The following is a 12,556-nucleotide window of genomic DNA, read 5'->3' as shown; positions in this document are numbered from 1 at the left end:
TTTTATCTGCGTTTTTTCATCATTCAGTCGTTTTAATTTCTGTATGAATTAAAGTTTTCAGCCCAGAACTGAATGTTTGAAGTTCTGAGACAGAAACTGTCATCTTCACATTTTCTCTGCTGCACCGGACAAACATCTGAAAAGCTGCTTTTACTAAAATTACAGGTCTGCCGAGACCAAAACTGGTTTCTCCTCAAAACGGTGCAGCTGGCTGAATATTCTGGTGTTTTCAGTTAATTTGCCGCCTCACCTTTGAGCTTCAGGAAGGCGAGTAATCCTGCCAGAACCAGAACCAGACCAGCAGCCACCACACCCAGGATCCACCAGTAGGACGGCTTCTCCGCCACGCTGCGCTGCCCTGCGACGCAACAGAAGCAGCTTAGAAACACAACGGACAGCAAACTGGGACATAACTGGAAAATACAGGATTTATCATTTTTATTTTCAGCCCCATTTACTCTGATACACCAAAATAAAATCCATTCCATCCAGATTCATTTTAAAATCACCATAGTGCATCATTTAATGTTGTGATGCATAAATTCAGATGGCTTCAGGGGTTTGTTAGGTCTTGAACATCAAGAAAAAGAGCAGCCAGGTCAGGGAGGAAGTTGAGGAGAAGATCAGAAAACAACATCCCAACTTTTAAAGACTAATTACAAATGGAAACAGTTTAAGACAGCTGCAACGACGCAACAGGGACGGTGGTTAGAAGTGATGGGAAGATGGAGATAAATCCTGGAAGAAAAATCCTGGAAAATCCTGGAAGATAAATCCTGGAAAAATGTCTAGAGGATCATTTCTACTTCTAAAAACCCCTAAAATGTTCATCATCTCCAGCAGGATGCTTTATGTTCCAGCATATTGACATGAGAGAATGGCCTAGTCAAAGTCCAGACATGAATCAAAATGAGAATGTGACGTTAAACTGTATAATTTTTGTTTTCAGAAGCACCGTGTTCACTAATGGGGGCTAAATGCAAGTGCAGGTTTTAATTTTTTCAAAAACTTCAGCTAAGAGCAACTTTCTGTTAGATAAAAAGTTTTACAGTAAACTGCGTTTAAAAGCTCTGAATATGTCAGAGTGATTCCTCTGAACAAAAATTTAAAATAAAATTTGTTTTCATCTCAACATTCTGACTCAAAGTATTAAAAGTCTTAAATTTTTAGTGACAAAATGCAAATTTTACATGATTTTTATGCATTTTTTCCTTAAGAGTTCAACATTTTCTGAATCTGTTTTTGAACCTGATTCATTTATCCGTCAGCAGTGCGCTGTGGTTCGTCAGGGTATGGTGGCCAAGCGGTAAGGCGCTGGTCTCGTAAACCAAAGATCGTGGGTTCGATCCCCATCCATACCTGGAACAGCAGCTTTAGTTTCTCCGTCTGGTTGAGGAAACTTTTCTCCTGAACGTTAATAACCAACAGAAGAGCAACCTGATGCCAGCAGCTCGTTGAGGTGAGGTCAAAGGTTAGATAGAGGTTAGGATTTTAGTGGAACAACTGTGGCTCAGTGGGAAAACTGATTCATTTACAACGGAGCCTTTCTGAATTTTGATGATGATGTTTCATATGTCTTGTTTCATAGCAAATATTATATTTTTCCTGATTAAAGCCCTTTGAACTGCCTTGTTGCTGAAATGTTCTGTGCAGGTAAACTTAATTTTAGGTTTTCTTTAGGTTGGAGAAAATCCACAATAAATTCAGCCAGTTCTCCTAATTCTGGTTTTTAATGTGATTTATATCCATGTTGAGAGGATTGGACAATTTTTCCTTATTTTTTCTAACTGTTTAAAACATTTTTCTATCCATACTTGTTGCAGTTAATCTGCTGGTACGGTAAATTTCAAAGTTATTATTTGTTTAAGCATCGTTCCATTTTTAATCTTCCACAATAAACACAAAACCTTCTCACAGTTTGCTCTGGAACCATGTTTAGTTTTTACTGCATGCAGCGTTGGGCCGTTACCAGGAGGGTCGCCAGGGTCACCGATGGAGACCTGGCTGCGTTCGACGTGTCTGCTGAACTTCTCTGAGAACTCGCAGGCGTAGCTGCCGCTGTGCTCCGAGTGCCTGGGGTCCATCAGACGCAGGGAGCCGTCTCCGAACTTCACCTTGTAGACGTCCAGCTCCAGGTGGCCGTCCCAGGACGGCGCGGACACCTTCTGGTCCGACTGGCTGTCGTAGCTGAGGATGAGGGCGGAGTTGTCCCCTCTGGAGAAGGTCCAGAAAAGGGACGGGTTCTTCAGGTAAGTGGGGGCCACGCAGCGAATGGTCAGGTCCCGTCCCTCAGTTCCTGCTATTTCTGTAAAACACCAGAAGCAGCAATGAATGTTTCAGAGTCAAAGTTTCAGGTCTGCTGTTATTTCTTTCCTTTTTTCCAACCAGGCTGGTTTTCTGTTGAATATTTTGGATCTAATATCTGTTTGCTGAAAGAAATTATATTATTGTCGACTTAAAGTCTGTCAGATAAGCCGAGAAACCGAGTCGACTAGCTTCATGTTTTAGTAAAGCTGTTTGTCATCAGCAAAACATCGAACCGGGTGTTGTGTTTCCTGAATCTTTTAGAAAGAAACAGAATAAAACCGGACCTAGGACAGAACCTTGTGGGTCACCATAACAACCTGGTGAATGAGGAAAAACTGAAATCTGATGGAAATGATTTAAACCTCAGGATCTTAAACAGATTAATAATAAACTTTGAGATTGACTGAATTCATCTCGTTTAGTGTTTTTACAGCCGAACTAAAAGTTCTTGAGGCCGATTCAATGACATGAACCTGATGTTTGTCATTTTATGTTGTATTGGATGTTGCCTCTTGCAGGACTCCCTTAAAGAAGAGGACTTTAATCTCACATTTTATGTGAAAAGGAGCAAATATCATAAGTTTCTTTTTGATTTTGCTCCTTTTACCTCTCTCCCTGAGCGATGCGGTCCACGTCGACCGGCTGTAGGAAGTGGCCATTTTGCAGATGTAGACGAGGTCGGGTCGGCCCTTCAGCTTCGTCAGCCGGCTGTCCACTGAGAACAAGCCGTTGTCTTTAGCTTGCTTGCGCGTGACGGGCCGCAGGTCTTCGAAGGTGGGCGGTTCCGTCGCCCAGGTGACGCGAGGAGGCGGGAAGACGTCCGACACGGAGCATTTGATCTCCTCGTAGCCGCTGAGCCGGGACTGCTCCAGGAACAGGCCTCGGATAGGAGCTGCAGCACAAACAGGACAGAGTTCCTGCTGATAGGCGCTAAAGGTCAGGGCCTGATATAGCCTGGTAGCTGGTCAGGTCATTGTCATGGAGCTAACTTTAGACGCAGCGCCACTTTAGTTCCTGGAACATTGTTGCTCCTGAAACCACCGACAGGGGAACAGACTGAAGGTCTGGATTAGAATAAATAGATCCATGATTAGGGTAAAATAAATAGTTACTATTTATTCTATATATAATACGTGCTTCTTAACATTTAGGTATAACGCAGCCAGATTTATTTGTGGATTTGCACTGCAAAAAAACAAAATCATTCAAAGTATTTTTGTTTAATTATAGTGTAAATATCTTAGTGCACTTAAAACAAAAGAAAACTAACTTAAAGTAACTTTTAAGTAGGATATAAGATATAGCAGCTTGTTTTAAGTCAATAATTTCTCAATATTGATTTTAGAAAGAACTCGTTCCACTGTCATTTCTTCCATGTTGTGACGGTTTAGTTTTATTGTCTGTCGTTTTAGTGAAACTTGGTTCTGTTTCATCCTGTTTCTAAAAGTGCTAAAGAAACAAACTTGACACATATAGAGTTTTAAAAGTGAAACTAGTCACTTTTTATTAATATTAAGAAATTCTTGACTTAAAATAGGCTCCTATAAGTTGCTGAAAACTTACTTCTAAGTTATTTTTGTATTATTTCAGGTGTAGTAAGATATTTACACTATAACTCGATAAAAATACTTGATAAGATTTTGTGTTTTTGTAGGGAAATTCAAGGTTTCACATCATGTTAAGAAATATAAAGTAAGACAAATCCTGAGCAGAGAAAATACCATCACAACTAAAATCATATTTATTCTTTAATCAAAATAAAATCTCATGACTGCTGCTGTTTAAAGTTTTGTAGATCTTTGCAGGAACCAAACAAGCCGCATCCTGGATTCACCCAGCAGAAATACTTCATCATTTCCTCCTCTGACTGACCTTCGACCTTGAGGATGACCTTTGTGGCGTGTTGTCCCCCTGAGGTCTGGACGTGGCAGCTGTACATGCCCCGGTCCTGCGGGGCGCTGCGCCTCAGGATCAGGGTGGCGTTCCCGTTGGAAATGTGCTGCGCAGAGACGAAGACCCGGTCGGCCAGCTGCGGCGCCTTGAACGTCTCCTTGCTGCTGTTTCTGTCGAACCTGTAGAGCAGCGCCCCCTGGCGGAACCACTCCACCGTCTCGTTCTGGCCGGGCCGGAAGGAGCAGGGCAGCGCGCAGTCCTCCGAGTTAAAGCAGATCACCGCAACATCTGGAACGCAACGTGGTAATGATAATAAACTTTACTTTGAAAGGGACAATGTGCAACAATTCGATGCCAGATTAATTGATTATTGATAAAGGACTGAGTACAGGCTGCTTCAGATTTGAGTTTCTCAGTTTTTACAGTTCAATAATGCTGCTTTTTGAAGAAGGGACAAAAATCTTCTTTTAAGAGTTAATTTTTGTTTTTTTTTAAGTCTTCCGGCCACCAGATGTCAACGTTGGACCAGATAAACCCTCTCATAGTTTACTTTCATCTTATTCAGAATCAGCCTGTAATAGAACAAACACTAATTAAATTTAGTTCAAATAACCAATTTTTACCACAAAACCAAGGGGGGGGGGGGAGAATCGACATTATAAAAATAAACATTAATCCTGAATATGTAAAAATAAAATTAGAAAATATCAAATCTTTAACTTGTCCTTGGATGAATAATGTTCAGGATATCTGAAATACTATTTTCTACACCAGGAAGAATTGATACATTGATATTTAGTTTAAAAAGCCACTCTGGCTATTATATGCTAAAAGGGCTTGCCGTAAGTAAACTTTTACTCAGTCCAGTGACAGAAACCTTTTAAAAATATAACTTTGTTTGTGTTCTGCTTTTCATTTCTCTTTTTTTCTGTTTATTATTGTCAGTAATGTCTTGCCATAATAAGTTCATTTCTCTGTTATTTACTATTTATAGGTTTTCCCTGATGTGTAGTTTCTATCACAGCTGTATTAACTCTGACAGTTACCCAGAATGCCCCTGGGCACGTGGCTTTTTCCTCCAGTATGAGGTCACTCAGAAAAACCTTACTCTGAAATGCAACAACCTCCCTGTGAGAGGATAAGTGGACCGGGCCGAGCCGGCAGAGTTCTGCGTACCACAGCTGAGCCACCGGAGCCGCTCTCTGTCCGGCCAAATATTCACAGCTTGAGAACGCTCTGGCTTCACGTCAGGATGACAAATCAATCATCCAACCGTGACGCCGCCTCCACGCTGCTCCAGCTGCAGATTAACCCTTCTGAGGTAAGATTACACGCAAACATCTGAGAACAGTAGAGAACATTCCAGGTGTGCTTCTTCTTTCCAAAGTGCCAGACTTTCTTGCAGACCTTAGTCCGCTTTAATCAAACTTCAGTCCGTTTATCTAGAAAGTCCAGTTCATTTGGGGAGATGTGAATGCTAATCAAACCGATGAAACAAACTCTGGTGCGCTACAAACCTCTGTCTGTTCGGTTAAAATGAACTTTGGAGCGATTTGAATGCATATGTCAACGCCAAGAGGACTAGAGAACGCTTCAGAAGCAGGAAGTGGACTATAGCACAAGGCATTCTGGGTAAATACAACCTAAATAAATGAGCTAGCCTAGCGCTAGTAGGAGAAAATTACAGAGAAATCCTCCAACCTCTAAAATCTGATTTCTGTTTTCATGTCAGAAGAAGAAAGCTGTGCTCTGTGTCTTCTTCAGAGGTTTTTGTATTGTTTAATTCAGTGGTTGTTGGTGCAGCGCCCCCACAGGCCAGGAGGGGAACAAGGTTTTCAAAGGGTTTGGCTGGTTTGACTCAGAGCAGAGAGAAAGAGAACCGCAGCAGCTGAAAACAAATGATCCAATTCTGGTCTCCAATGGAACCGAGTCTATAGAACTATCACGTGTGAAAACAGCCTTAATGTTTTTCTTAAGTCTGTTTACAGACGATAAAGGTGGTGATCTTAGCCATTACAGTGTTGATTAAACAGTATTTATGACCTACAGATCAACAGATATCAGTATGTGGCCCTAAACTCAGCTGATTATCTAGTTTTTAATTTTGTGGCTCTTTGTTTTCAGTATCTAATAAATAGATCTAGAAGTACTTGGTTTTATAACCCAAAAAGCAGAAATAATGGTGCCTACACACGGACATGATTGCTCAATAGTTCATGAAAGAAACAGAAACCATCCGTGGATCTGAACTCCTCCAGGAGGAAATTCCAGGAATTAGGAAGTTCTGCCTTCTGGAAATCAGTCCAACCTTCTCCTACCTGGAAAAGGTTGGAATGTGGGTTTGTTATGTTATGTTGATCGTAAACACCCATATTTTTACAAACCCACATTTTATCGAGCAAAAGCAACACAAAGAATCTCTAAAACTTTGAAACTATAGAAGAACAAGCTTCCTACATTCAGCTAAAACTTTATGACTATGAGAATTATAATTACTAAGCATAAAGTCAACACATTCAGCTGCTGTTAACTAGGATTTAATCATTTCTCCTTGAAAATTTAAACCAACAGTCCATGAAAAACCAGGCACTGAATTGTCAGATATAAATGTAACCATCAATTCAAATAAATCCCAAAATTTGACCTTTAACGAATAAATCTCTCTCTCTCGCTCTCTCTCTCTCTGTCTCTCTCTCTCTCTCTCTTTCTCTCTCTCTCTCTCTCTTTCTCACTCTCTCTCCCTCTCTCTCTCTCTCTCTCTCTCTCTCTCTCCATCCTCTCTCCTCTCCCTCTTTCTCTCCATCCTCTCTTTCTCTCTCTCCTTCTCTCTCTCTCTCTCTCTCCATCCTCTCTCCTCTCCCTTTTCTTTCTCTCCATCCTCTCTCTCCATCCTCTCTCTCTCCCTCTCTCTCTCTGGAGGTTCAAGTTGTGTTCAGGGACCAGAGCAGGACTGGACTCGTCGCGAAGCTTTTCTTCCTTCCCAACATTTTGAAGTCAAACCTCTGAATGACAGCAAATCAAACAACGTTTCACTGACTGTAATGTTAAAGGACCAACATGTTGCTCACTGGTCTGAACTTGTGTCAGCAGGTTTGGTGATTTCCACTATCATGAAGTGTTTGAGGTTTGAGGGCTACATCATTTAAATGCCTTATTAAAAAAACCACAAACTTGTTGTTGACTTTTGTCTGAGGGAAAGCTGGATCTGTAATTCCTCGATTTGGGTCTGACTTAACGCATCTTTACTTAAAAAAGCCAAATGTTCTGCAGGTTGAGTTCAGTTAGGGACCAGTTTGACGTCAGACCAGTTTGGCTGTTATTCACCAGGCTGAAGGTCGACCTTGTTTCGATCTGTTCACACATTATCTCTCATAAACTGACAGTTTTAACAAAACAAACAAAACAAAAAAAATTTTTAAAGTTACAAACTGCAGCTTTAAGTTGGTGTCAGTCTTCACTGTTTGTGTTTTACGTCATTAAACTATTGATTAAACATCCTGAACCTGATTCCTCTCTGACTCTTTTATCTGGTTTCCCCTTCAGAGATTAATCATCTGGCCCTGTTGTGTCCGCTGGGTTTATAATCTGAAGTCAGATTTTGAAGAACTGCATCTTGTTACAAAAAACGGTTTAAACTCTCAGACTTCCTTGACTCGATGGTATCTTTGCACCAGCATATCTTCATGCCATTCACTTTGTGGATCAGACGGAGACGCCGGCCGGCGGATGAAGAATAGGAAGTCTTTCAGGTTTTTAATAATCTCTGGCCTGCTGTTTATTTCCTGTATGTTCACTCTGGACACATGGTAGCACAGGTCATTTAACCTTTTTACGCCTAAGTTTCACACGTCTAAATAAATCTTTCTTATTTTAATTGTAAGTAGTTCTTTAAATGTCCTGTGAGATGATATATTTACCCATGTATCCCTAACAACCGGAACTTTCAATATCCCCCCCCCGGTTAATTCTCTGCAGCTGCAGCTGTTACCGTAATAACCCGATATAAATTTAGACAAGACGAAAATCATGGTTTTTGGGAACTCTTACAAAAATACTGAAATCTAAGTTCAAATAGAGGATGTAACTCTAGAAAGGGTTTTTGCTAATAAGTTCCTCGGTGTAATAATAGATGACAAAATCAGTTGGAAACCTCATATTAAACATTTACAGGGTAAACTCAGTAGAAGCATATCCATATTGGCTAGAGCTAGACATGTATTGAATATATGAAGTGACTCAGGGGGAGTTAATTACAAGAGCTCTTTACATCCGGTAACCATCCTACAGAAACGAGCCATTAGAATCATCCATAATGTTGGTTATTATGAGCACACAAACCCACTCTTCATAAAATCCAGAATTCTCAAATTTGACGAGCTTGTAGAATTTAAAATGGCTCAATTTATGTTCAAAGTATCTAAAACGTTGTTACCTGAGCACATACAGAACATGTTTTCTGAAAGAGAAGGGGGGTATAACTTAAGGGGTCACTCAAACTTAAAGATCCGCAATGTGCGAACAACAAGAAAAAGCTTCTGTATTTCAATTAAAGGTGTAAAGTTATGGAACAAGTTAAATGAAGATTTAAAACAAAGCAATAGTTTAGTACAATTCAAAAGAAAATACAAGGAGGTCATTTTCAATAGAGATAGACATATGGGTGAGAGAAAGCAATAATTTGTGTATTGAAGGTAACACTTGGTGTAAGGGTTTGGAAAGACAAACCAGCATAAAAAGTGAAAATGTATAGGTAAATATTAGTAACTGCTGACTGCCACTTGACTTTGACTTGACTTTGATTTTGTTAATAACAGTAGGACTGTAAGTTTTCAAGTGTTTAGGGGGTAGGAGTTAATAAGTTCTCACTTCTTCCTACCCGATTTTGAGCATGATATGTTAATTGAAACAAATATCTGTATTTACTCTTCTTTTTTATGCACTTCTTGTTACTGTGCACTATTTTATTTTTATATTTGTATCATGTTCGAATAACATTTCAAATTTCAATTTCAAATTTCAAATAAAATAAAAAAAAAAAATTCAAAATATCTGCTGGAAAGTGCAACGTCTCCCCTTTCAGAAACCTTTGGAATTTTTCAGATAGCGCTACGTGTGGCGGAATTACGGTACTGCAAATTTAGATGTGTCGCCGCCAACACGTTCAGGTGTAGAAGTGTTAAAAGCCGGGGCTCGGCTACAGATCCTCGTTTTTCTGCAGCATGGCTGCGGTGCGTGTTCATACAGGAGCGACTTGTTTCCCTCCTCTCTGTTTTACTTCCGGCTCGTGTTCTCTGCTCTGTTTTCTCATTCTTCAAGTTCTCGTAAACTCCAGCTGTGGCCGCGCAACATTTCTGACTCACAGCTCATTGGGACCTGCAGAACAGCTGCTGGCACCACCTGTGACGCTGCGCTGTGAAATGTTTTTAACTTTAAATCAGCGTAAAAGAGTTTGGCTCCAATACGCCGGTGATTCAACAGGGTTAATTTTAGAAAATTAAACTTTTTAATCCTAGAAACAGAAGAACAGAGATCTGTTTTCTTCCAGATGTTTCAGAGAAGGTTAGGTCAGGTTTATTAAACCACATCTACACAGGATGGGTTCAACATACTCTGAGTTAAGAGAAAATATTGAAAATAATAAAGACAGCTTCTGGTAAAAACTAACTTGTAGGTAGTTTTTCAGAAAGATACAGGAGCTTTTTTTAAAGTCAATAATTCCTTAATATTTATGTAAAATTTACTAGTTCCAGTGGGAGATAATTTGTCTTCTTGTGCTGCAAAGTTGTTTTATTTCAAATGTAATAAGATATTTGCACCAGAAACTAGACCAAAATACTTTAAGATTTGATGTTTTTGCAGTGTAATCACTGCATGTATCATATTCCTGTCTTTCTGCTGCTGCTTGGTTTCTCCTGCTTGTAATTATTGCAATCTGCTTAGTGAATCGGGTGCAGAAACACGAGGACATTAAGCTGCTTTGTTAAACCTCCTGAGGTTTCAGGTTGTAGCAGAATTCAGCTTCTTGTTGCAGTAAAATCCTGAAACAAGGATCTGCCATCTGATCCCAGCACAGACGTCTGAGATCAAGGTGGCTGTTGGTTTTATGGACGGAGAAACGAGCTGGTATACGATACTGGCAAAGAAACGATTAAAACGCGAGTCATTCCCTGAGTAGTTCAGACGTGCGTTTATGCACGTCTGTTGGGTTTGAATGAAGACGGGAGCCGAACAGTTTTATTTTATTTTCCAGGACCAGCTGCCAGGAAAAACACGTAGGACACGTTAGGTTCTCATTAAAGCTGAAAAACTGAGTAATGTGGATTTTAAAGTGGTAAATATTTGAAAAGATGATTTGTTAGAGTTCCAGATGTTTCCCAGTGAGCTGTTGCTGAGTCAGCATCCTGATCAGAGCATGTGGAAACCAGCCGGTTCTGCCACGTTTATCCTTTTATTACCACACAAATTAGTTACTTTCAGCCTCGCTGCACTGCAAAAACACAAAATCCTTACAAAACACAGAACTAACGTACAAGTAAGTTTTCAGTAAGATGTGGAAGTTTGTTTTTACTTCATAATGATGAAACTTGGCAGATTATTACACTATAATAAGACGTTTCTCCCATGTTATAAGTGAAACAATCTGCCAATTTAAATAATACCTACTGACTTAAAACGAGCTTCTATATCTTGCTGCAAACTTAAATTATTTTTTGTTTTATTTAAAGTGTACTAAGATATTTGCACCAGAAACTAGGAGTAACTAGTTAAAAAATGATAAAAGTTTGTGTTTTTTCAGGATACAAACTCTGAAAAGTATGTAGCTTGATAGAAGAAATATATTTTCACCTCAAATCTTTTTTTTTTTTTTTACATAAATTGTGACCAAAGTCTAAGATAAAGCTGTGAACATAGATTCCCTCAGATTGAAAGCTTGTCCTCCCATGTTTTAAATTTCATTTTGCATCAATATTCCCAGGCTGCAGCTGAGTGGATGTCAGCAGTGGGATCATTTTTCCAACCTGGTGTCAGAGTCTGACCCAAATGAAAAGGGATTTTGCTGTCTGAGCTGAAAGGTTGTGTTGTTGTTGTTCTGCAGAGTATCGGGTTCTGCTCAGAAAGCCGGACGGACTCGGCCTGCGGGACAAAGAGGTGTTGTGTCGTACCGGGGGTTCTGTCCTGCGCGGCCGAGCCGACCCACAGCAGCAGCAGCAGCAGGGCCCAGGTGAACATCGCTGACTTGGCGTCCGTTCAGCTGCAGGCATCTAAACGCTCTGCCTCCACTCTGACGCCCCTCTTGTGGCAGGTTTGTCCTTGGATCTCTCTGGGTGGGTTAGCATCACAGACACAGAAGGAACAAGGAGTAATTATAGACATCGTTCATCATATTGACAAAAGAAAACATGCAATTTAAGCAGCTTTTCTGCAGAAAATCCCTTGATGAGTGAGAACGATTGCAAGTTTCTGTCTTGAAACTTATTTTTAGCACTTTTGTTGAGTCTTCTCCCCAAAATGAACGGCTCTTTTTTGTCCCCAGACATTTATTTTGCTCTAATCTTGTGTGTTATGAAAGCCTCCATTTCATCCCCTTGCCTTCTCTGTTTGTCATGCTCCATAAGGACTCAGAATATCTTGACACAATCTTCAGTCTTCAGACCAAACGGAGCTGAACTGAGGGCGAGCTTCGAACCAAACATGTGCACTCAATCAGTTTCTCTGACTTCATCAGGACTGCGTGGCGTTTGAAGGTTTCTGCATGTTTACCCTGAATCCTTCCTGCAGCTCAGCTGAAGACAATGGCCTCTTAAAGTGTAATGAGCTGCTGAAGATTCCCATTATGTCCCATTATCACCCGGAAAACCTGGAGCTGATCCTATAATTTATGATGGGAGAAATTCACCGTTTATATCCTGTTGGGAAGTGCAGGATCTGCAGACTGCAGCAACTTTTACTTGGATTTTATTGTAACGTGGTGCAGAGCAGTGGAAATGATGCATTTTTAAAAATATTTCTGCAGAGAAAGCTGAAAAGTGTGGCGTGCATTTGCATTCACCTTTCTTTTTTCTGTTCTGTGAAGACTTTGTTAAAAACCATCAGAGAACAGAGAGGGGTTTACACTGTAAAAACACAAAATGGTCTAAATATCTTTATTCATTGGAAATAAAACAAAACAAACTTACAAGTCATTTTTCAGCAAGATATAGAAGCTTGTTTTAAGTCAATAATTTCTTTATATTGATGAAAAGTTCTAGTTCTACTAGCATCCATCCATCCATCCATCCATCCATCCATCCATCCATCCATCCATCCATCCATCCATCCATCCATCCATCCATCCATCCATCCATCCATCCATCCA

General features: G+C 40.2%; 1 non-coding gene across 1 annotated transcript; it reads left to right on the top strand.

Moving 5' to 3' along the window:
- Positions 1–1,289: 1,289 nt before the first annotated feature.
- Positions 1,290–1,361, top strand: trnat-cgu (transfer RNA threonine (anticodon CGU)). Its single transcript has one exon. It is a non-coding gene; the product is annotated as a tRNA-Thr (tRNA).
- The last annotated feature ends 11,195 nt before the right edge of the window (positions 1,362–12,556 follow it).

The sequence above is a fragment of the Poecilia reticulata genome, linkage group LG20 (genome assembly GCF_000633615.1).
Source record: "Poecilia reticulata strain Guanapo linkage group LG20, Guppy_female_1.0+MT, whole genome shotgun sequence".
Lineage (NCBI taxonomy): Eukaryota > Metazoa > Chordata > Actinopteri > Cyprinodontiformes > Poeciliidae > Poecilia > Poecilia reticulata.
The sequence above is the reverse complement of the archived record's forward strand: the minus strand, read 5'-3'. Positions and strand labels throughout refer to the sequence as shown.